Source organism: Agelaius phoeniceus, chromosome 1 (assembly GCF_051311805.1).
Source record: "Agelaius phoeniceus isolate bAgePho1 chromosome 1, bAgePho1.hap1, whole genome shotgun sequence".
Taxonomy (NCBI): Eukaryota; Metazoa; Chordata; class Aves; order Passeriformes; family Icteridae; genus Agelaius; species Agelaius phoeniceus.
The window spans coordinates 142,791,479-142,814,734 of NC_135265.1; the positions used below are offsets into that span (position 1 = coordinate 142,791,479).

Genomic DNA, 23,256 nt, shown 5'->3' on the forward strand with positions numbered 1-23,256 from the left:
ATTTTAAGAATTGTGCCGACTGTTGCTGCCTCAGAGATACCTGGAGATTTGGTGGAGAGAAGCCTGTCCTAGTTTCTCAGGGTAGCCAGCAAGGCGTGCTCATTTCCCAATTTAACGTGAGCCTCCTCAGTCTTATTTTTCAAAGCATTTTCTTTGAAGGATTGCAAAGCTCCAAGCAACCAGTCAATGCATGGGGGAAGAGAGAAGACATAGTGTAACAGAGCAATAATTCCTGCAATTAGAAGTATATTAATAACTGCACTTGGGCTGTGGATGGAGTACAGCAGGGTGGGGTTCTGGAAGCAGGGCCATCCTTGGGCAAAGGCACCTCCAGCCCTGCTGCAGAGAGGGCAGCTCACTTGTCTGCAGCTCTTTGGTTGTTGATGTGCAGTGCTGGAGGCAGCATCCAGCAGCCCATGCAGGACTGGCAAGATTCCTAATGAGGACAAGGCTTAATGGGGTAAAATCATGGCAAGAAAGTGTTGGGGTTTAATAATTTGTGTGTCAGTTAGGCTGGGGGTTTTGTATGGGTCACACTGTGGGTGTGATGGAAATGATTACTCATCTTTCCATCTGAGCTCTCCAGAATGGGAAAAGTGAGTATAAAAAAGTTGATGTATCTGTTCAGACAATCCTCTGGATCTTGAGCATGCCAGACAAGAGTCCCAGAGCCAGGGAATAAATGCTTATCTTAGTCAGACCCCTCTTGAGCTCTGACTTGAAAGTGTACAGGCTCTCTTCCCATGTGCCCAGATCCCTGTGAAACAAAGTTTTGTCAAAGCAGGCACCCAAATTTCAGCAGAAGCACATTTGATAATCAGGCCCTTGGACAGTGTGGTGGAGTTCCCAGCATCACACCACCATGAAAATATGCAAAAAGTATCTCTCAGAAGTAAAAGCACTCCATTCTGGAAAAGCACTTGAGAGACAGTTTATTAGCTCTTTATTTTCACCAACCTAATTGAAATTCCCCACTACTTTATTATATTCTGCTGTCAACTGAAATTGTAAGCAAATTTTCTGAGTTGTCCATACTAGGAACTGTCACCTATTAGTAGGAGTCCTCTGGGAAGGGTCCTTCCTCCATCTACCATGTGTGTGTACAGATGAAGTTGGTACAGATCTTCAGGGTGTCTGCAGTAAGTTCATCTCCTCCTAATACAGAATATCACCTGAGGCCAGTTCTTACTTATTATTTCTATTTCAGAGCACCTCAAGACACACATTGGTTGATGAAACAACATAAAGCAAAGCTGGAGGCTGAGCCAAATGGTTCGTAACCATGGAGGAAAACTTGGCAGAGGAGCAGAGAAAGGAAGGGAGGAATTAATGCTAAAACATGTGTCTGAGTGGTTTTGATGTGTTTGTTTCATGTTAGCTTTCTTAGATGTTGTCAGCTGTTGCTAAGTTTTGTACACCTAACAGCAAAGATGGTATTAATGATATTAATGAAAATAGACCCAGTATGGGAAGAGGGCATTTACTGAATTTAGAAGTTGATCCAGGTCCCTTTCACTGTTAGATGGATTTTATTATTAAAAAATCTACCTTTTTGATTTGGAGTCACCCAACAAAACCAGTCCTTGGCTGAGATGGATGTTTGACTTGAGTTCTGATGTTCTCTTTTTCTTCTTTTTAAACTAAAAAAACCCTTAACTTTAAAAAAATGATACAGTATTTGCAGAATCAATAGAAAAGCTGACCCAGATAAAAGTGTGCAAAAATTGGTTTCATGCCCTAGAACTTTTCCTGCATGCTTTTTGATGCAATGTATCTGATCCTTCAAAAAGGAGGTAACATACAGTGATCTCAGTACCTTTGAAGAATTGTTCTGGAAGAATAACAAGGAGTACTGGAGAAAGGGGAGTGCACTTGTCTGGTTTTCTCCCCCTCATTAAATATATCATGAGACAGAAGAAATTTAATGTCATGTTGCTGGTTATGTGGAAGGATAAGATACATTTTGTATTAAATCTGATTTTGTCTGATTTTTTAAAGATGAAAGTGCATTTTTCCTGAACAGTCTTCACAGCAGGATGTGAATTGCACTTTATCTCCTTGGTTCAAACCTGCTTCTGCTGGAGTGAGTGGGGAAGTTGTATCCAAGTAGTAGCAGGGTTCCCTCTCAGAAATGTGAATATATCCTCTATCCTGAGTGGGGTAGAAAGCTGTAAAAAATATCTGGTGCTCCAGATGTCTTCCAGCAGAATCAGAGAATGCTTTGGGTTGGAAGGGACTTGTCTCATTCCAGCTCCCCTGCCATGGGCAGGGTCAGCTCCCAGTAGAGCAGGGAGCCCTGTGCAGCCTGACCTTGAACACTTCCCAGGACAGGGCAACCACAGCAACCTGTGACAGTGTCTCACCACCCTCACAGTAAAGAATTTCTTCATTATATCTAACCTAAACCTATTCTCCTTCAATTTGAACCCGTTATCCCTTGTCATGGCACTGTATGCCCTTGTAAATATTCTTGACCCATCTTTCCTGTAAGTTCTCTTCAGGAACTGGAAGGCTGCAATTAGGTCACCCTGAAGCCTTCTCTTCTCCAGGCTGAACAATCCCAATTCACTCATCCTTTCCTCATAGGGGAGGTGCTCCATCCTTCTAATCATCTTTGTGACATCCTCTGGACTTGCTCCAACAAGCTAATGTCCTTCTTGTGTTGAGGGCCCCAGAGCTGGACACAGCCCTGCAGGTGGGGTCTCACCAGAGCAGAGCAGAGTGGCAGAATCCCTCCCCTCAACCTGCTGCCCATGAGGTTTTGATGCAACCCAGGGTATTTGTCTTTCTGGGCTACATTGCTGGGTCATGCCCAGCACCCCCAGGTCTCAGCACAGCTGCTCTGGGTCTGTTCCTCCCCAGCCTGGATTGGTACCAGGGTCACCCTGACCCAGGTGCAGCATCTTGCACTTGGTCTGGTTAAACCTCATGAGATTCCCATGGGACCAGTCCTCAAACAAAGGCATATCTAGACCTTCATTTTACTCCAATGAAGCACAGATCTGGAGGAATCACACGTTCAGTGAACCTCTGTTGCTTTGGTTTCCAAAAACATCCCAGGCTGTTCAGGGCTGTTTACCCAGACACATAACAAATTAATGTTCAATACAGACATCAGAGCAGTGAAGGTGATAAATTGATAGGATAAATTTGTGGGACAGCAAGACTGACAGGCTGTAGGAGACTTTCATTCTATCCCTTTGTATTCTTGGCCTTAAAAGTTAAAGTCTAGCTGGAGGGGAAGGATGGGCCCAGAGTTACTGATTCTTAACAGAATAAGCAGACACATTGCCCAGGCTGTGTTGCCTATCCCCAGGATAGGGAGAAAAGGCCACAAAAGCAGCTGCTTTGTGGGGATTTCCACAATCCTTCCCAGTCCTTGGGATCAGTCACTTTTTTTAATGTGTCAGTGTATGCAGACTTTTCCCTTGTGGCTTTATTTACTGGAGCATGGGGATACTGAAGAGACAGGGCTGGGGCTGTGCAGCTGGGAGAAGTGCAGCAGGCAGGAACATGCCCTGGGAGATGCTCCCATCAAACAGGACCTCCAGGAGTTTGCAGAGGAGAGCAGCTGAAGCTCAGGACCTAGCAGGAACCTCTATTCCTAGAAGGAATATAAGGGACCCTGGGCAACCTTTCCTGTGGTCTGTTTGTGGCTCTGTGATTACTTGTAGCTGACCCAGGTACCTCTCACTGAGCTTTCCAGGTAGAGGGACATGGATGCTCTTACTGAGAAGAAGATACTCAATAACACCTAACAGTGCTGGTCTTCATGAGCAAATGAAGCACAAACACAATTATTTGAGAGGAGCAAAGTGATATTTTGCTTTATGTTTATATCCTGTGCTCATCTAGTTTCTTGCACCACTTTTGCACCAATGAGTGCTATGTTTGGCAGGAATTTGCAAATACATCGGTGCTTTACAGCCAAAAGTAGGAATGGTCTAAACAGCTGGAAAAAGGGAAACCCCTTCCTCTTGCATTTATTTTTATGGCAACAAAATCTAGTCACTGTCTGGTCTTGATCAGTCTTGGTTTTTCCCCTTTTTTTTTTCTTTTCAGCTTGAGGGTTGAGTGAAACAAAAGAGGGAATGAATAAAGAGCAAGGGAAAAGACTGATTGCTGCTGGGCTCTGTCATGTGGTGAGGAAATCAGGCTGAAACTGGAGAGACCAGGCCAGACCTAACAGTCATACTGGGAGGCCTTGAATTGTGTCACTCTGACAGTGGATCTGAGCAGTGACAATAGCTGGTGATGTTTCTGGCTGCAGTCTAGCATTAGCCATATGTGAAGTTGTGCTGATGTTTTGCTGCTCACAACCCTTTCCCCACCTGCCTGCTCTTCCAGGCAGCCTCAGATGATGACCCCTGTCTTTCCCAAAGTGGCACATCCATTTAGATCATGGGAACTGATGTGGGGTAGCATGTTTGTCTGTTGTGTTTGCTTCAGTTCTCTCTTTGGTTTTTCCTGCTCTGAACACTGCTGTTGTTATGAGCTTGGGTATTTGGTGGGTAGTGAAAGGAGTCTGTGATTTTTGGCTCTGTCCCCAGTGTACAACTTACACCATGTATCTCCATCAAATGGAAATATCTCCATGTATGGCACCTGGATGGATCTGAACACAGGGACTGCAACATTGCAGGCATGGGGAAGAGTGGCTGGAAGGTTGCCCAGAGGAAAAGGACCTGGGGGTGCAGGGTGACAGTGGCTGAACATGAGCCAGTGTGTTCCCAGGTGGCCAAAAAGGCCAATGGCATCCTGGCCTGGATCAGATAGTGTGGCCAGCAGGACCAGGGCAGGGATTGTCCCCTTGTACTCAGCACTGGTGAGGCCACACCTCGAGTGCTGTGTCCAGTTCTGAGCCCCTCAGCTTGAAGAAAGACATTGAGGGTGCTGGAGATTGTCCAGAGAAGGACAATGGGGCTGGGGAAGGGTCTGGAGCCCAAGTCAGGTGAGGAGCAGCTGAGGGAGCTGGGGGTGTTTAGCCTGGAGAAAAGGAGGCTCAGGGAGACCTTGTCACTGCCTACAACTCCCTGAAAGGAGGCTGCAGCCAGCTGGGGTTGGTCTCTTCTCCCAGGTAACAGTGACAGGATGAGAGGAAGTGGCCTCAAGCTGCACTAGGGGAGATTTAGATTGGATATTAAAAAACAGTTTTTCACAGAAAGGGTGGTCAGGCACTGAAAGAGGCTGTCCAGGGAAGTCACCATGCCTGGAGGTATTTAAAAGACATGTAGATGGGTACTTAGGGACGTGGTTTAGTGGTTGACTTGGCATAAAGGTTCTTTCCAACATAAACGATTCTGTGACTATATAAGGGGACATCCCATGGTGTTGAAAATTAATTAGCAGGTTAACAGTCCACAGCTTGGTTGTTTAAAAATAAAAAGTTATTGCTGTACATATGTTGGGCAGAAAAAGTGTCCAACAACAGTCCAGCAACCACTGTGTTGGAAAACAGTTCTCAGTCATGGCCCTGGCAGAGGAGGGGTCTGACAACTGATTTGCAACATTCCAATACCTTCATTACTATGGGCATGCAGGTAACTAACCAGAGGGTGACAGTCTGAAATGCAAGGGTTAAGAGGAATAATGTGAAATAGTTTAGCCTTACTAAAAGCCAAATAAACCAATAATGAACTTTTTCATAGCCAGAACCCTACAGGACATCACTTTCTCTCTCTGGCTGAATTTTCTTATGCAATCAAACATTCTTCTCCTTGCTCTAAACCCCTTGCTGCCAATTTAAAATAGTATGAGACTGAAATTTCTCACCCTTCAAGAAAACACTTTGATTTGTTGAAGGAAGTTAGGAACAGTTAAGGAGATAGGAAAGAAAGCCCTTCTTTCTTTCTACCTTTCTCTGTGCTGACATCTGCAACTGGGGGATGTGTTTTAAAGCAAATATAATCAGCTTTGAGCAGTGCTTTCCCATTCTCTTTCATTCTGGTTCAGGGCCTGGTTCCCCATGAACCAGCCTTAGCATTGGAAAGGGAGGTGCAGAAAGGCTGTAGGAGCTTGGGGAGGAAGTGTGTGGTCACCTGCCCATGCTGGGGCTGTGGGGTTAATGTTGTTGTTCATGTGCAAATTTTTCAAGAGGGCACTGAGATGAGAAGTGGCAGGATGACTGTCTGTCTGTCTGTCCGTTCAGTGCCAGGGAAGCCAGGCCAGGACCCTTGCCAGCCCCTGTCTCACCTTGTAGCCAAGGCCAGCTGCAGCTGGTGCCAGCAGCACAGCACTTGCCACCAGCTTCAGCAGAACTGTGCATGGCACAGCCTGGCCCCGAGCAGCCTGGATCCCAGGGACTGGGCAGTCCCCTGGGGTGGCACTCAGGCAAAGGTGGCCTCCGTGGCTGCCCAGGCTGCCTGGCTCAGCCATCTGCTTCTCCCTAGAGGAATGTGAGATCAGTTTCAACCTGGCAGAGAGGAACATGTTTTCTGAAATCTACTAAATCTCTCAGAGGGGAGGAATAGTTTCTGGGACAGTGCTGCACAGTGAAAATGTGCCTAAAACTATGAAATTTTCCCTTTTTTTTTTTTAAGACAGCTAATTTGGTTTTTGATCTTATTTACTCTTTATTTTGCTGTTGTTTTCTCTTTGCTTATTTTTATGCTTTGTAATCTTTTCAAAAGCAGCTAGTAATATCAGAAGGCATTACAAAGAGGAGTTTGGTCTGTTCCTGTAGCTTATAGAAATTCACCTGGGGAACCTAAGGCTGGAGAGCTGCAGCATGGTGCAGCCTTGGATTGACTAACTGGGACAGCTTCTGCTCACAGATCCCTGAAAATTGTGCAGCGTGGATAAGGACTTTGTGTGAGTGGTCATCACACCAATGAGGTGCAGAACATGACTCCTGGGAGGGGCCTCCTGCTCTGTGTTTTCCAGGTCAGCTCTGGTGGTTTTCCAGGGAAGCTCAGGGGCTGCCAGCGGCAGCTGGTGTGGGGTGGAAATACCCCTCTCTTCTTAAACTTTATTCCAAAGGCTGGAGAAGGACAGCTGAGTGCCAAGTGGGACAGGAACAGGACCTCTGGGGATGGAGTGCTGTGGGAGATACCCTGTGGTTTGTCCAAGCATCACTGTCTGCACTGTGTGTGCACTTACTCAGAGACCTCAGAGCACTTTGGGGGTTTTTTAGTGGTTTTTTCACTGCATATTTAAGGTTTTGATGTAGACTTCTAGTTGTATTTTGTCTGTTGTAGGGATGGGGGCAGGGATGGGTTTATTTTAGTAGCTTTAGGAAAAGGTGTTGAAGGCAAGGAGGCTCATGAGCATGTTAGTCCATGGTGCTGCACTCTGCCAGGTTTGGTGAATGCTTAACAAGGACTGAACCAGCAGCCAGGAGCTGTTGGGGCTCTTGGGATCTGCTGGGATAACTCTGATTTTCAGTGTGTGGAGAGAGATGACTTTCAAGAACATTTGTATCTGCTAATCATGCTGTAATAACAGTCTGCAGTCGAGAGGCTGCAAACCCCCCATTTCCAGCACAGCTGTGCATGCTTAATTCCATAGCAGCATTGCTAGTCTGCTGTTAGGAGTAATTCACATTGCTAAGGTGGTAATTTTGATCATGGTGTTTTTTAGGGAAATAGAGGTGTAAGCTACACTGAAAAGTTAATAAATGCCTAGTATGATACAAACACCAGGGAGTGAGGAGCAGGGACGTGGTGGGTGGCTGCCAGTGCCCCACCCTGCATCCTGGGAATGCATCCTTGCTGTATTCCTGCCTTGCTGAGCCAGCAGCAAAGGAAAGCAGCATCCTGGGCACTTAGCTTAGTGAAGGTTTTTCCTGACCTATTGCCTGTACCACCAGTTTGGGGCTTTGGGGCAGTCAGGGCATTTGATGGATCAGCAGTGCTGTGGGGGAACACCTGAGCTGGTGGAGCTGTGGAGAGTTGGCACGACCTGTTCCATGGGGATGCTTTGGGCTGACCCCAGGATTTAAAGCACCCAATTGCATCTTCAGGAACAGAAATCGAGAGGAATGTGGGGTTTATTTTCCTTCATCTCAAGAACAGCTTGGGAAAGCAGGTGCTTTCAGGGCTCCCAATTCAGTTTCTCTCTGTAAAATACGCTTTTGCAAAATTGATAGTTTCTGTAGGTTGAGAGAGTCTCAAAGGAACTTTTCTGTCAAGCATCTAAAAAGTACCATTATTTCTCTTCCCTGTCTAACAGCAGCTCAAGATTTGCCTTTTAGCTCTCTGAAGATATCTCGACAATCTCTTTTTTTTTGTAAAAAACTCCATGGTGAATAAAGCAAAATAATCCCATTTTCAGGTGGTTTGTGCTGTAGTGTTTGGGTTGCAGAAACCATGTGGAGTGCTGCTGTTTATAAAGTACGTAAAAGCTGTTTTGTTTATTTTCTTTTGTTTTGCCATGAGATGTTTTTTTGGAAAGAGTCTAGAATGATGAAGCAGCTGGTGGCTGAGTCTCTTGCTCAGTGTGCAGAGAATGAAGATTGGCTGGGATAGCTGGAGTTACTCACTGCATGCTGTGGGCCACGTAAACACACAAACAGGCAATTCCTGTCAACCAGGAGTGTGTGTGGTAACTCAGAAAGCACCATTGACTGTTCTGTACATGTACTCACCATGACAGCACATGGGAGCCAGCAGATACAGATCTCCCCAGCTCTTGTCCATTGCTCTGTGGGTGTTGGTGTGGCACAGCTCATGTGGGTGAAATGGTGATGGCTGTATGAATGCCTCCTGTGCAGTGGGGAGGTCTGGTCTGATTTTGCCTGATCCCAGCATTGTGATGCATTCCAGCAAAGTGGTGTTTTCATGGCAAGGAAAGCTGCTTCTCCTGCCTTGTGCTGCCTTGGAGTAAGCATGTCCCCAAGGGAGGCTGCTCAAGAGCTGCCCACAGCAGGGATGCTCAAGACAAGCAAACTCAGGCAAGAGTTTTCAATAGTAATTACCTACCTGTTGAAAAAGTTGGTGTTTCTATATCAAACATGTTTGTGACTCCTTCATTTCACTGTTGCCTAACTCCAAACATTCAAAAGCAGTAGCAGATCTCCCAGAAGTGTGAAATAGTTAGATCTGAAATATGTATGTGTGTGTGTATATATATACACACACATATTACCAACTTGTTTCTGGGCTGTTATATTAAACCCAAATCATATTCTCATAGCCACAAGGGGCAGAAACTTTTTGTATACTTTCTGAAGAGGATTGTGCAGGATGATTACAACAGCAAGGGATTGGATGAAGATTTCTTTCTGCTTTATGCTTCCAAAAGTGGAGAAGATCCTTGCAGAAGCTTCACCAGCAGGGTCTTTAGGAGAAGTACCAAAAATTGTGAGGGTCAATATACAGTCCCAACAAGCAACAGCACCATACACAGACATATTTATCTTACTTAACATTCTAGGCAGAGGTTTGAGATCGGGGAAGGACAGGGCTGTGTTGGACTCTAGGTGATTTCCTTGTTCTTTAGAAGTGTTTTATTCACAGGTTTGGATTTAGTTCTGTTGGGAAGCTGTAGGGTCACTTTTGTGTGTTGGACAGAGCACTGAAAAGGCAGAATTTTAGATAGCAGTTTTAGTAAAATATGACTGGACTAAACCCATTAAATACAGAAACATCTTCATCGTAAGCCTACCACGTGAGAATGGAGAATTTGACCCAAAAGAGGGAGGAAGAGCAGCAGAAGGTGGCCTGCTGGGTCCCAAAGTGTTGGAGGTATAAATAGCTGCACAAAATCTGCAGCTATCCCATGTGTTTTATTTCTCTTTTACAATTCAGTGAAACTAGCAGTTTTTGCCTTACTCCTAGATGGAGCGAAGCGGGAAGCAGTTTCCCTTTTATCTGTGAATAAACATGCAGCTTTTTCTAGCCTAAGCTCCTAAAATATGGTTATGGTTGTGTAATAGCTTCTGGCTTCCCAGCTCCTCCAGTAGCCAGCGTGCTCTTTCAGGAAATCAAGTCATATCTTCCTTTGAAAAGATCCAAAAAAATACCAACCTAACCTGCTGGGAAGCAGCAAAAGACTCCAGGTGGTTTCTTTTGGGTTTGTCAGCCGACCTTCCTCGGGCCAGATAACAGGAGGCTGGAGTTTCAAACCCAAATATTTCAGCTTGAGCTGAAAGTGCAGCTTGTGCTCACAGTCCTACTGAGGCAATCAATAAGCTTCTGCCTCTTTTCCTGGGGGGCTTGTGAGGTGGTTTTCTGTTTGTATTTCTTTTACTCAGAGCAGTCCCTTGGCTGTTTATTATCTCTTTAACCATTCTTGCAGACCTGCAGGCACTGTGTTTCTTAGGTGTGTGTACAGCCACTGCCAAAGGGGAATATTTTTCTATTCAGTTCTGCTCTTGCAGCTGCTGAAGCGAAACCTTCCTTTCCTGTTTTCTTAGGAGGAAAAAAAATAAAGCAAAAATGAGGAAAGCCTACTTTAGCTTTGGGAGACAGCAGGTGAGTCCCTTTAAGGAGGAGAAGGACAATTTTGATGGCATTTTGTAGAAGTTCCCAGTAGCCAAAGAGTTTGTTTGGAGCATGGCAGCTGCAGCAGATGTTTTGTGGGTATTTCCAGTGCAAACCACAGTGGTGGTATCTCAGGATATCAGTGTGAGCACTCTCCACTGTCTGCTTGGCCTAAGAAATGTAGATTTTTTTTTCTCCTGACAGGCTCCCAAGGTTCATTATGTTACTGTAAAGGGGCTGGAGGACCAAATCTTTCAAATTGCTTGTCAGTGGTGGTCAGTGAAAAAGGGAATTGCTGGAATTCCTGATGGCATTCCTGGTGTGGTGAAAAAATTAAATTACCAGTTGTAAAGGAGAAGGGATGGCTGCTATTCTCTTTTCTTTTTCTCCCTGACTTACATGTTTTTTTCTACTTTTGTAGGTATCAGAAGTACTGTTCATCTTCAGAGGGATTCCCAGGATGTAAGAAATCAAGTGCTGTGAGTAAGTAGGTTTATTTTCCTTTACATGAGAAATCCAAGCTTGCCCAAAGAGAAGGAGAATCTTCTAATTTTTTTTCTTTTAAAGACATTTCAAGAAATGTTTACAGCAAGCAAATCCAGTCTTTTGGAACTAGTTGAGTGCCTTTGGCACCTCTTTGCAGCCCACAAAATAAAGTCAGCATTGCATTACCACATAGGCTGAATAATTATCTCACTACAGATATAAACCACATGAATGCATTTAATTCAGAATATGGTTAGCAGAATGGACCATTAGCACCATCTGAAGCTTGTTTGTTGTTTTCAAGCTTTACCAACTATGGAAAGACAGAATCTTGCTGAAGAGTTGAGGCATTCCTTGGGAAGTGAGCTTGCATCATTTGCAATGGAAAAAGAGCACAGATTGGCTGTGATGTTTTTGTGTGTATGGACAGCACCACAGCCTTGTCATCACAACAGGAAACTATCCAATATTTGGGTGTTCCCTGATGTGATAAAATAGCTTTGAAGGAGGTTTTATATCACAAGAGACACCTGCACACTTGCTTCAAAGCACCTTAGCCAGGAGCTTCTATATATATATTTAAAAAAAAAAAAAAAAACAATTGAAAATGTATATTTGAAGAGCAGCTGCCCTACAACCCTTCCCTATGCATTGCTGGAGGGTGTGGGCTGGGATTTCCAGCAGCTGTGGCTACTCTGCAGCTCTCCAGGTGGGCCAGCCAGTGCTGTTCTAAAGGAACCTCAGGAAAGCCTGGTTGGAGCCTTTGGCTGTGTGCCTGGCACAGTGTGGGCTCCTGAGGCAGCTGCTCTGAGGTTTGATAACAGGGCTGAAATTTGGATGCTGTTGTTCTGGACTTCTTTGCTTTCTGTAAGTAAATTTTATTAGCAGAGGGTAGAATAAGGGGTTTTTTAGGGGTTTTTTTGAGGCTTTTATAATCAGCTCAACTCCTGTTTTTACCCTGTTCTGTGGTGATGGCAATCTGTGGTTACTTGGACATCAGCAGAGTTTTGTTTCTATTTTAATTTCACTGGCTTAAGCCTGTTTTCTGTTACAACAACAAAAATCTATTTGGGCTAGAGCAGAATAAAACCCCAAATTGAAATCAGTTTGAAAAAGAAAGGGCTAGTTTTGTTAAAGGAGAAAAACTGAGTCCATCTCTGTTTGGTAAAGATGTGGTGAAAATTCCCTAATAAACACCTATCAAGCATTCAGAGACTGGTAAGCAAAAAAATTTAATCCTTCTTTCAGCCCTTTATCAAGGTTACTGTCAATGAGTGCAGTAACTGGAGAAAAAAGGGCTGTGAAATGATGACAGTGTTTTGTATTGATCTCCCTCAGTAAGGTCCACGGTTCATATTCTTTCTTTGAATCACAAATGTTTTCTTCTAACTCCTTGGTGTTTAGACTGCCACACAAGACCTGCTAATTGAGCTGTGGGGCTTATTTTTTGTGAGTCACGTACAAAGCATTGCACAGGGTGGGCTCTGGCCTCTGTTTCTTTACAGCTGTGTTGGCTTCATAGTGATGAATAGATACTAATTTAAGTGAAAAAAAAATCAGCAGAAGTGTGCTTTGTATATATCCAAAGTATATCCACAGCTTAGAAAAGCCCTTTGCTCATCTCAGAACCAAAGCTCAATTGTTTTTCTGTTAGGTAAGCAGTGTTGAAATCTGGGAATCGTTTTCTCAGTTCCTAATGAATCTTCATCCCAATGCACCCCTGTGGTGGTTGGTTCCACAAAGGGCTTGAGCATGGGGACCTGTTCCTCAGAGAAGGACTTGCTGGTGCCACATAGATGTTGTCTGTGTCATTAAATCAAAGTAAAACAGCAGTGCTGATACAGGCATGTAATCCACAGGTGCCTCTGATACATGATAGCTGTGTTAAGAGGATGAGAGATAAAGCCAAGAGTGGCCTCCTTGGAAGCTCCCCAGGCAGCTGGTGTAGGATCTCAGATGGCTGTGAAATTACTGCAGCAAGACCCAGTCACAGCTCAGCAGTGAAAGGAGACTGGAAGTTCCCATTTGCCTGTCTTCTCTTGTGGCTGCATGACAGGAGCTGGGGAGCATGAGGTAGCTGCAGTGGGACAGTGCTGACTGAGAAACTTCCCTCCTGCTCAGAAGCTCAGGAAAACCCAGGGCTAGAAGAATTTGGCTCTTCTGTGTCTGCTCTCTCTGTCCTCTTGCAGTATTGCCCTGCAAAATCTTTCAGTTGTTCTATGAGAGAACTGATGGAGAGAAGGAAAAAGAGGCTTTCTTGTCATTTCCCTTTCTCTGTTTGACTGCCAGCAGCTGGAGCTGAATCTTGTCAGTGGCTGCTCCCAGAGGTGCCTGTGCCCGGTGAGGGGTGGCAGTGTGGGTGTCAACAGGGGCTTGGGGTGGCTCTGACTGACATCCTTGCAGAGGGGCCTTGACCAAGAGATGTGTTATGAGCTGTTAGGTAAGGTTTGGGAAGCTCCTGACACTTCCAGTGTGCCTGGGGACAGTTAGGAGCAAGCTGTGAGTGGTGGTTGCTTCACCCATGAGGCTTTAATTCACCATCCCTTTGTAAGGCAGCATCTCTGTCCTGCTGTTTAAAAGCAATACCCACTTTATTATGGGCAGAATTCAGCTGATGAACTTTTGTTCTCTGCAGAGATGGCAGAGCCATCTCTTGGTGGGGAACCAAGCCCTGGGAGGATGCAGGGGAGGGTCCCTCCAGGCTGTAGGTGCTTGGGGAGAAGCATCCTCAGGTGGTTCTGTGGCTGCTCTCCCTCCCCAGGATGCCCTGTGTCAGGACAGGTTGGTGAGATCCTGCAGGTCACAGGATGCCCAGGGCAGGCCGCAGTGTTGGACTACAAAGGCACAGCAGGTCTGGTGGGGGAGCAGGAGGACAGAGAAAGTGTCCTTTGGGCAGTAGTAGCTTGGAAAAATTAACTCACTTAATGTCAAGGCTTCTGGATGTGTGACTTCAAAAAAATATACTTGTTGCAGTAAACTGTTCTCTTATCAGATGAGATTTAGATTAATTTGGGGTTATTTTTGTTTCTTGGAGCTTGAACAGTGAATTTGGAAGCATTTTCTGCAGATAAAATGACAACAGTGTGTTAGGGATGCCAGAACTGTGTACAGAAACTGCTTTGCCAAATCCAACAGTGGTGCTACCTCCTTGCTCTTACAGGGGGCAAGAGATGGGGCTGTAGGTGTGGCAGCCCTGAAATTTTTGTCACTTGTACTTGTCACCAGCAAAGCCACCTCTCCAGACAGTGCACTCCTCACAAAACCAACGCTCATTCTCCCAGTGCTTGATCAGGCAACTGTCTGGAAATTTTGGACAGATTGTTTTATTTTTTAAAAGGAGAGGAATACTGTTGTAACTGAAGGAGGAAGATGTGGAGGAGAAGTTGGTTGGAGAGCAGGAGAAATTTAGTCAGGGGAGATGAGGCTCAGCCAAAAGCCTCCATTACAGCTCCAAGATGAGAAGGGGTGAGAGGATTTCATTCATGTAACTGCAAATCTGCAGTTCCTATCACAGCCCAGGGCAGGTTTTCCCCAGAGCTGAGTGCTGCCTGGGCTTTGGTAAGGATGGGATTGCTTCTCCCTGGCTCTCCAGCAGCCCCAGTGTGGTGGTCCTTTGGGATCTTGCTCCATTCTTCTTATTTTTGATACTGTCTCTTCTTCCTTTTCTTTTCCATTAAGTATGATGTCACAAATGACATCAGTCCAATAACTGCTTGTGGTTGTCATAGCCACAGTCTGTGACACCCAAACAAAGCAGCAGGAAACCAAAGCTGGCATACAGATGCTGTAATATTCATTACATTCCTTTTGGCTAATAACTGCGTGGTTAGATATTTCTCTTCCATTGGAAAGAAAAGAGGAAGGGGGCTTAAAAGCAAAAATTGAGTCACTGAGGAGGAGAAAAGTGGTTTCCAGCTCCATCTGATCAGTGTACCTGCACTTCTCCATCCCAGTACTCTTCCCCTGAGGTAATATTGCTCTGGCCTCAACTGCTCAACTCCCTTTGCAGTTGTTCCCATCCCTTCAGACCATGTGGTGATGCTCCTATGGACAAGGCACTGGGGGACACTGCCCTGCTCTAACACAAGCTGTGTCCTGGGGCAAAGCCTCCCAAAGGCTGGCAGCAAGGGCCAGCAGCAGCCAGGTCAGGCAGCTTTACCTGCTGGGTGGCTGAGGCTGCCATTGTTGTGCTACATGGATAGAGAATAGAAGGGTTTTTTCATCTTTTGGGGGCATTAGATGTGAGGGGGGAGTGGTTGTTTGCTGTTCTTTGTTTTGTTTTGTTTCTTGAATCTGTGAAATAAGCTTTTCTGGTTGAGCAGCAGAGCTTGTTTGTCCCTGCAAGATTTAATCACTTACTCAGTTTTGCACAGTTGGCCTAATAGTAGGAAGGTGCTTGCTACAAAAAAATAATTCAAATCATGTTAAAAAAATTAAATAAATTAGAGAAATAGATGTGGTATGAGCACTGCATTTGCAAGACAAGCACTGGAGGTAGGTGGTTGGGGCTTGCTGGGAAGGAGCCACCTCAGCCCCTCACTGCTGCAGGCCCGTGGGGGCCACTGTCTGTGTGACCCTCACCAGAGCTTCCCCTTGCCCAGTGCCACCCCCTCTGTGCCCCACAGGGACATACTGACCCTGGGGACTCCAGCATGGCTTCCCCAGAATGTTTGGGCATGTGATTGCTGGGCTGAGCCCAGGTAACTCCCCAGGTCTGTGCTGGGAGCAGGCAGCAAACACAGAGCAGAGTCCAGCTCTGCATTCAGGCACTCGGTGCCGTGGCTCCTGCTGGTGCTTGCAGGGAGGTGCTCATTATATAATAGCTGCTGGTTGATTAATATGCTGTGAGTCAGAAGCACCAGGGTATTTTAGCTTTCTCTAGTTGCTATGGAAACGTTATTTTAACAAATAGCTTTTTAATATTTAATTAAAACAGCTTTTGGCAAGCTGGAGTAAGAACTATTACAGTTACTACTACAAAGGGTTAGCAGTGAAGTCTATTCCAGAGCCATGGGTTTTTTTGGTTGAGCCTGTGTCATGTGTCCCCCACCCTGATCTGTCAGCTTCAGAAAATTAAAAAAATAAAAACACCCAAGTAAAAAATCACTAATTTATTGGTTGTGAGAGATGTATTCTTGTTCCTAAGACACAAAGCAAATGTAATGCAAATCTGCAGTTACTCTTCACAATTGAAGGTTGTCACTTCTTTCAATGTGCAGTGCCAAGGCAGCCCTGTAAGGACGAAGCAGTGTGATAGCATTTATTAATCACTGCTGTATCACTGGTGTTCCTTCTTCTACCTCTGCCTCCCCAATGAGCTCATTCCTGTTTTGTTTGCTTCGTGTTCCCTCTGTGTCAGGTTGGATGCTTTTCCTTGCCAGCTTGTGGAGGAGGCTGGTGCTGTGTCCGGATCAGGCTCTGGACAGATTCCTAGTCTTTTTTTAGGTGAGCTCCTCTGCTCCCTGATACCAAATGATTCTTCAGCGGAGACAAATGAACAGAGAACTCAGTCTCCAGAGAAAAATAAATATTTAACAGCTCTTTGTAAATAACCTTTATTTATAGAACAGTTGCAGGTTCTATCATACTTGGTAAATGAGGATGCTTTTTATGCAAGAATTCTGCCTTGAGGGACTCAGTGGATGCTTAATGTCGTCTGTGATATAATAATGAAATAAATGTGTTGCTCTCATGGGATTCCCTTCCAGCCCCTATTTCCTGTGAAATAGGAATTAACTTCAGTATTGCACACTTCGTCTCTATTCACATCACATTCCTTAATATTGTACTGAAACCTTATTTGGAAGGTAACACCTTTATTTCCTGAGGGCAAGGGCAGGGTGTTGAGGGTTGTGACTTGTGCAGGTGGGTCTGAGGCTGTTTGTACCTCCATCATGTACCATATGTGGTGGCTGGCCCAGACCCAGGGATCCATGAGCTCAGCCTCTCACTCTGAGATTCTGGGATGCTGCTGTTACCCCATTTTATAAATGAGTGCAAGTAAACCTGGAGAGATGGATTAGGATGTGTTTCACCCCAGCTGCCTATAAGTTAAGTGTTTATTCTACAGTAGCTGTCTAACCACTTCCAGCATCAGTTGGAAGACTGCACCATTTGCAGAGATGTTTCACCCTGCTTTTGGACAGATGTTTGAGGCAGATCACAAGCATAGCCCTCAGAATTGTCTGTCTCTCCCATTTGACTCTGAGCCATAAACTAGATGGGGGAAAAGTGGACAAGGGGAATGCCACCCTGACCAAAGATGACCTGTACAATTTCTGTAGTGGTCCATAACAGTGTTCCAGGCTGCAGAAGGTCCTTGCTCATCACACTGCTCTGGTCACACAGTGTCAGGTGGCCCTTCCAAAGCAGCACAGCAAATCTCTGCTACACATTGCTCACAGCTGGGCATCTGGGATTTAACAGCTCAGAAGGATATACAAAACCAGTCCCCAGGCATGTAAACTAAGGTGCTAAAGACTTGTCTAAACTGTTCCAGCAAGCCAGGAACAGAATTAAGGCTTTCCTTGCTGTTTACACTGAAGGTGTGTTGTCATGACCAAAACTAGAGTGATTATATTATTGCTGCAGTAATACAGCAAGTACTATGGGTGTGTTAGGCAGTTCTTTAAAAAATCCTTCTTGAGTTGCATCCCATACTTCTTGCTAAGTTCTTGCATGTCTTTTTGAATCCCTCTGCTAACTGATGGCAACCTCATCTAATCCAAAGGTGATCCCAGGAAATGGCAGGAGCTGTGATGGAGGCAGGGTCTCTGGTGGATGGTGACAGCCACAGAGCAGCACATGCTTGCAGCCACCTGTTTCAGCTGCTGCTTTCTGAGAGGTCTGGGAAGAAATCCTTTTTATTTTCTACCACCAAGCACCTGACACACTGCAAAACCCAAATTTTCATGTTTTCATAGCAAGTGTGGGTCTCCATTGGGCTTGCAGTGGGATGGTGGGAGCTCCTGCCATGCTGGAGGGGCCGCATGGGTGGGGACAGGCAGTGGCTGTTGTGGGGGAAGCTGACAAGCAGATGGATGAAGCTGGCATTACCAGGGGAGTGGAGGAGGTGAGTACTGCTCTGTTAGCAGATGTGATCAGGCTACCTCAGGGGGACAAGGGGGCTGAGAGCTTTGAACCAAACGCCCTGACCAAAGGGAACTTGTGGAGCTATTCCTTGGGAGGAGGTGGGAAGGGTTTGGTTGAAGGTGACTGGCAAGGGTAGAGGTCTGAGCAGTGATGCTTATAAATGTCAAAAGGCAGTGGGGTAAGTAGCTGAAATAGGAATTGTTGTAAGAAGGTACAGAAATAACATTTCTACCTGAAATTTTCATCAAATGGCCCAATTTTGCAAAGGATACAGAGACAAGTGCTGCAGAATAGCAATCCTGCTTGGGCTACGTGCTAAGAGAAATGGCCCCAGGTTATGTGTGGCTGATAGTGAAAATACTGACAGGGCAGCAGATGGGGGAGCCAGGAAGGTCAGGCCAGCTCTGCTGTCCCTGTCCCTGAGCAGAGGGGAGCTGTGGGCTGTTGGGGAGGGATGGCTCTGCCAGGAGTCTGTGTGGTGGAGCAGGACTGGTGCTGAGAGATTTGGGGGAGTCCTTGGTGGATAATGCTCTCAAGTGCTGGGATGGGTGGCAGGTCTGGAAAGCTGCTCCCCAGGAGGGAAATCAGGAGGGGAAAAAAGTAGAAGGTGGGAGCCTGTATTTCTGTCTGGGTAGATGTGCAAAGGAGTTGGATTGGAAAAGCTGAAATGTGATTTATGAGGGGAAATAAATGCTCTACAGTGAACACAGACTGCTGTGAGAGAGTTTACCTGTCAGGTCCTCAGCTCAGCATCATCTACTCAGCCTCCCTCTATAGGTGCAATGTGCTATACAGATTTTCAATTTACAGTAATTTGGGACTTGCACGTAGTCTGGAGAGGTGTGAAAGGCACTAAGGCATGTCTGACTTTCCCTCCCTTGAGGATAAAGGTGGATCCAAGGTGGCAGAAAGCCCTGTGTGGGAGCAAAGGGCACATCTTGCCCAAGTGAGTGCTCATAGATACTGCAGTAACAAGGACTCCACCAAAATGAAGCCCAAGGCTTGTGGGGTTTTTGTTTTGGGTTTGTTTTTTTTTTTTTTTTTGTGATTTGGGATCCATGTACACACCTTGCATTGCAAGTCTGTGGTCTGTCACAAATCCCCATCTAACCAAGCCTGGGATCTGCTCCCCTCACTTAAACCCTCATCCCCTCCCCTTAAAGCTAAACCAGGCTTTGCTAGCTTTCCTCTTCACTGCTCCCAGTGGATTTCAAAGGTGCACTGCTGTTTCCATGTCTGCCTGATAAGCAAGAATATCAAGGGATAGAATAGAGTTCAGTGAATTGAAAGGAGAGAGATTGGAAGTGACAAAAATTGCAATGAACTTTCCTGGAGCTTTCCATCTCCACCTGTTCCAGACATTTCCTTCTTTTTGCTACCATCAGTAGTTTTTGGTAGTGTTGTTTTCTTAGTGGCTGCTCACTCATGGAGATGTTTCTTGGAAATCAGGAGCCCAAGGTCTTGATAGCAGCAGCACTTGGACCTGTGAGTCTGCTGTGGTTTGGAGAATGTGCTCCTGTCTCCTAACACAGCCAATACAGTGGGGGTATCACATCACCAACACTTTCACAGAAACAACTGTGATGTTTATATGGGTAATTTGTGCTTAGTCCCAATTTCCCTGTTAGTGGCATTAGGCTGGAGCATCCCATAGGCACTGAGCACAGTGGTGGTCTCTGAGTTGACTCAGTTTTCATTGTCAGCATTAGTTATGACTCAGGTATAAACAATCTGGCACGTTTCCTGTCTGCATTCTCCAAGTACACTCTTCCTTGCATGCCTCAAACCAGATATCTGTGTTTGCCACGCTCTGAAACCCAGCCAGGCTTGCAGCAGATGAATCAAACCCTGCTGTGCTTGGGGCAGCTGCATTTCAGATGCTGCTCTGAGTGTGTGTAGGGAAGGACAAGGGGGTGCAATGCTTGGAAAGAGCACCTGCTACAGGAGGAGACTCGAGCTCTAGCCGGACAGGGAATGGCCTTGCATTTATTGTCTTTCTTATTAATATAGGATTAAAATGTGGTTTATGTTACTTACATTACGTATGTAATTTTATCTAGTAAGTGTGTATTAGCTATTATAGACTATGTGAATGCAAAGAGGAGCTGGTTGGGGTTTTTTTAGCTCTTCCATAAAGCATTCAGTAGATTCCCAACTTGATGTGACCTTGCTGTCCTGTTGAGGAAGTTTTCCTGTCTGACCATGCAGGATTTGCTTTGGCAGCTGCACCCACAGCACCGAAACCCTTTCACCACAGGTGGTTCCAGTGGCAGAGGGTGCCCCCCTTGCCTCCCCACACTCAGACAGTCACACCAGGCTTCCTTACCAGCTCAACCCAGGATTTCCCACAGCAGAGTCTCAGATGTCTGGATTCTTAAAATAATCATGGTGCAATAACAGAATAACAGCTTGAACTGGTGCCTCTGGAGGTGGGACATCAAACAAAGGAATCCTTGGGCTTTTACATCCCCACAATCTATGTGCATGAAAGTCTGGGCTCTTCCTGCTGAGTTTTTGGCTCCTGCACAGGGGTCCTCTGTGCCTTTTGTTGTGCAAAGGGTCGCTGCCAGCTCTTGCCTCAGGCTCCCTCCACCCGGAGCTCAAATCTGCAGCTCCACTGAATGTATTCCTCAACACCTCCAGTGGTTTTACCTTCAGTAAAAAAGAGCCCTCTGAGTGGCCATGGACAGGCCATCCCTCTGATACTGGAGGAGTGCAGAGAAGAAGCAGCTTTCTTCTTTGATCTTGCTACTGCTGGAGTCAGTAGCAAAATTTCAGAGGACTTCAATGAGCCAGGATCAGCCCTCTAAAAATACTCCCAAGGCACTGGGGAAAGCACTTGTGAGTAGGTGAGAAGCAGCCCTTATGTGCCTATGGGGTGGAAGGGAGCACACCCTTATTAGTAAGTGTTGCTTCTTTATGAATGTTTCATAAAGAAAGAAATCTTTCCAGTGGTAGTGTAACATGTAGGGCTGGCTGTGGCAGCAGTAGGTTTTTATCTGTTACTGTACAAATTCTGCCTGTTTTTTGTAAGAGAAGATCCAGAAGCACCTTCCTTTGCTGTGTGTGAAAATCTGAAGGGTGCATTTTGTGCATGTCATGAGGATCTCTGAGAATCTCTTTCCAGCTGAGTCTGGATGAGTAATGGTGTCATTTGGACAAACTCCTGATGCATACATTAGGCTCATGCTAGCCCTGACTGCCAGAGGTGGCAGTGAAATCAGAGGTACACCCTGTGTGTTAAAAGCAGTGTAAAGCTTCCAGAGCCTGCCATAACCTCCATCACCTTTGGGGATTCCTAAGAGTGGGTTTGAGCATAGGAAGGAGATAGGGTAGGCTGGGGGTCAGGTTTGCATCCCCTGGCATGTGATCTGATATGCCACCATGGTGGGGGCATTGGCAAGCACCAGGGGATGATGGTGCTCATCTCCTTTCCCAGCAGAGAACAGCTTCAGTGTGTCCTTTAAGCATGAAGCTAACCAGGAAAGAAACAAGCCAGCCCTGTGCTCAGCCCCTGTGCACTTGTGATATATCTGGTACACACCAAGCTGTGCACTCAGGGACAGGATAAATGGAGAGAAGGGAGATGGTGACCTCCAAAAAGCTGCAGTGGTGGCAGAGGGGGAAGGAAGCAGTGATTTAGCTCCTCTTGGTAGAAGAGTAAGGGACTCCAGAGAGCATTTAAATAGCAAAACAAGTCGAAGGTATTTAGAGGGTTTCATAAGCTGGTTGCAAAAGTAATAAACTTGAAAAAATCTCATTTATAAGGGTTGATAGTTTCAAGGCTGCATCTCTCAGCAGCATCCCAGGGTTGGGAGAACCATGTGATCATTCCAGCATCTTAGTTTGCTTCAGACTCATGCAGGCTTGGTTTCATACCTGTCTAGCACCTCCCTCTTCTTGTGCATCCATGCTCTCCTTGCTCAAAAGTGCTGGGTCTGTGAGAGGAGCCTTATTGTGCCACTGCCAGTGACTGGGGCTTCCCACTTGGCAAATATAAAAGAAAAAATTAAAATAACATGCAACAAAGCAACTGGAAGGTATAGCTGGTGCATTACCCCTGCAAATCACAGTCCCTGCTTCTGCCACACATCACTTGCCTGCCAGCAAACAGAGCTGTGCCCATCAGGTGTCTGAGGCTGGTCATGGGTAGATACCTGTTACCTGTGGCTTCTCCTGCTCAGTCTGTGTGCTGTGCTCTGGGATGTGTCAGGGGAATGGAGCACTGGGCTCAGGTGTTCTGTGCTCTTCCCTGGCTACTGAAACACACCAGTAAATTTAGTAGTGGCAACATCATCATAATGAGCATCAACAGCACAACTCTGCAACTTTCCACAGGTTGTTCCTTACAGGACCCCTTCTCAACACCCTGAGCACTGAGGTGACTTTACACAAACTGGCTGCTGACTGAACCTCTCCTTTAACATGTGCTGCTTTTGTGTTGCTTTCTAATGCTAGGAATTTTGCAAGAAATGAAATTTCAAATGCATCAGCTCTTGCCCCATGCAGTGCAGGTTTGTGGCCTCAGCTGGTCCTGGTGTAGTGCCTGCTGAGGTGGAGGCTCCTGGGCTGTTTACTGAGTTGCTCACATTTTGTGTCACCTCCACAACTGTGGAACACCAGGTCTCTGTCCAGGAGGAGCCACCTTCTTCTGTGCAGCCTCCTTGGTTGCTGTTGGTTTGCTTTCCAGAGAACTCTCAGAGGATTAACCTTGGCAGCACTCTGGGCCTCTGCTCGTCCTCAAACACTCAGCCTTGAGAGCTCTGAAAGGTGGGACAGCCCTGGGTCACCTCACAGGAAACTGAGATGTTCAAGGAGTTCATGTAATTAGCTGCACTTTCCTTCTTAGATACTCCCAAATCTGCTTGAGCCAAGGAGCCAGCTGTCCTGTTTGCTGGCCAGAGCATTCTGCAAAGATCTCATTGTGTGTCCTGGGGCTTTCCCTGGTGCTTCCTGCTGGTGGGAGCCTCAGCTGGGATGGCAACACAGACCCAGAACGTTGGAGATTCGAGTACGGAACACAAAGGAAAATTAGGTTGTGTCTGCTCTACAAAGGCTAGATTTTATTCCAGACAACTGGAAGGTGGGGGTGGGAGAGCTTTGTATTCCTGTGGATGAATCTGGTGAATTGGTTTTTTGTTGATTTGTTGGGTTTTTTTACTTGATCAAAAGGGGGCTGACAGCATAGCTAGATCCACGCATGCTGCCAGTCTGTGCATCCCTCCCTGGATGGGTTACTGGAGGTGCCTGGTGCTCC

At 46.0% G+C, this 23,256-nt stretch overlaps 1 protein-coding gene across 7 annotated transcripts in view; it reads left to right on the top strand.

Annotated features, from left to right (window-relative positions):
- Positions 1–23,256, top strand: part of ZHX2 (zinc fingers and homeoboxes 2) — a 75,524-nt gene that overhangs the window by 21,909 nt on the left and 30,359 nt on the right. For 5 of the 7 annotated variants that reach the window (XM_077188607.1, XM_077188615.1, XM_077188621.1 and 2 more), the window contains exon 2: positions 10,843–10,904. The gene's annotated coding sequence lies outside the window, so the exon portion shown is untranslated. Of the gene's footprint in view, positions 1–10,842; positions 10,909–23,256 lie in introns of all 7 variants that reach the window. The other 2 variants (XM_077188624.1, XM_077188619.1) reach the window with 2 other exon arrangements.